This window comes from Rattus norvegicus, chromosome 8 (assembly GCF_036323735.1).
Source record: "Rattus norvegicus strain BN/NHsdMcwi chromosome 8, GRCr8, whole genome shotgun sequence".
Taxonomy (NCBI): domain Eukaryota; kingdom Metazoa; phylum Chordata; class Mammalia; order Rodentia; family Muridae; genus Rattus; species Rattus norvegicus.
In genome coordinates this window covers 16,430,807-16,432,722 of record NC_086026.1, presented here as the reverse complement: position 1 = coordinate 16,432,722, position 1,916 = coordinate 16,430,807, and the positions used below count along the sequence as shown (strand labels likewise).

The 1,916-nt window shown below is 38.8% G+C and overlaps 1 pseudogene; it reads left to right on the top strand.

Moving 5' to 3' along the window:
- Nucleotides 1–431: 431 nt before the first annotated feature.
- Npm1-ps17 (nucleophosmin 1, pseudogene 17) lies at nucleotides 432–1,288 on the top strand (annotated as a pseudogene).
- Nucleotides 1,289–1,916: the final 628 nt, after the last annotated feature.

The following is a 1,916-nucleotide window of genomic DNA, read 5'->3' as shown; positions in this document are numbered from 1 at the left end:
ACAAGCTTCTAGAACACTGAGCTGCTGTTGTACGAATCCTGCATCTTACTTCTTGAGATGGGGATATACAACCCTTGTAATCTGAAGCTAAAATAGTCACTTATGTTTCTTTGTATGCTATTGAGATCAGTGCTCAGATGGCAAAAAAGGCCACATCATTGGCAGAAAATATACATGAGGATTATCACAAAACAAGACTAGAACTGTGAGTACACAGTGTAGGAATGTCTACACTTACGAGATTCTGTGTAGAAGTTCCTGTTTTCAGATCTACTGAAATACATGAGTGAAATTTTCAAGAAATATATAGTAATAAAAATAAGATAATTGCCTTCCTGGGTGTGATTCTGTCCTGTGTGTCTGTTCTGAGGAACAGTAGGCAGTTGTTTTCTGTCCGGCTTCTCTCACACTGTAGTGCACATCTTCACCTCATGGAAGACTCGAGGAACATGGACATGAGCCCTCTTACACCTCAGGACTACCTTTTATGTTGTGAACTAAAGACTGACAAAGACTTGACTTGAAAGTGGATGAAAATGAGCAGCAGTTATCATAAGGTTAGGAGCAGGGGCCAAAAATGAGTTACACATCATAGAGGCAGAAGCAATGAACTGTGAAGTAACACTGACAACTTTGAAAATGTCTGCACAACCAACAGTGTCCCTTGGGGGCTTTGAAATTACACCACCTGTGGTCTTAAGGTTGAAGTGTGGTTCAGGGCCTGTGCACATAAGTGGACAGCACCTAGTAGCTGTAGAGGAAGATGCAGAGTCAGAAGATGAAGATGAGGAAGATGTAAAACTTGTTAGGTATGTCTGGAAACACATCTGCTCCCGAGGTGGTAACAAGGTCCCATAGAAGAAAGTAAAACTTGATGAAGATGATGAGGATGATGGAGATGATGATGACAACAATGGTGATGATGATGGGGATGATTTTGATGAAGAGGAAACTGAAGGAAATGTTCCAGTGAAGAAATATGTACGAGATACCTCAGCCAAAAATGCTCAAAAATCAAACCAAAATGGGAAAGATTTAAAACATTAACACCAAGAACAAAGGGTCAAGTGTCCTTCAAAAAACAGGAAAAACAAACTTCCAAAACACACAAAGGACCTAGTTCTGTAGAAGACATAAACACAAAAATGCAAACAAGTATAGAAAAAGGTGGTTCCCTTCCCAAAGTGGAAGCCAAATTCATTAATTATTTGAAAAATTGTTTCTGGATGACTGACCAGGAGACTATTCAAGATCTCTGACAGTGGAGGAAGTCTCTTTAAGAAAATAGTTTAAGGGCTGGAGAGATGGCTCAGCGGTTAAGAGCACCTGACTGCTCTTCCAGAGGTCATGAGTTCAATTCCCAGCAACCACATGGTGGCTCACAACCATCTGTAAAGAGATCCGATGCCCTCTTCTGGTGTATCTGAAGACAGCTACAGTGTACTTATATATAATAAATAAATAAATCTTTAAAAAAAAAGAAAATAGTTTAAACAGTTTGAAATATTCTGTCTTACTTTATTTCTGTAATAGTTAATATCTGGCTGTCCTTTTTATAATGCAAAGTCGGAACTTTCCCTACTGTGTTTGATAAATGTTGTCCAGGTCCAATTGCCAAGAATGTGTTGTCTAAAATGCCTGTTTAGTTCTCAAGGATGGAACTCCACCCTTTACTTGGACTTAAGTATGTATAGAATGTTATGATAGGACATAGTAATAGTGATGGTCAGATGTGGAAATGGTATGAAGACAAAAATATACATGTGAAATAAATTCAGTATTCTAATAAAGTAGAAAAAAGATAAGACAATTAAGCATTTGGAGCCCTTGGTTGAAAAGATGGTTCAGCAATTAAAGGCACTGGCTGCTTCTCCAGAGTTCCTAGGTCCAATTCCCAGAACCCACATGGCGGTTTA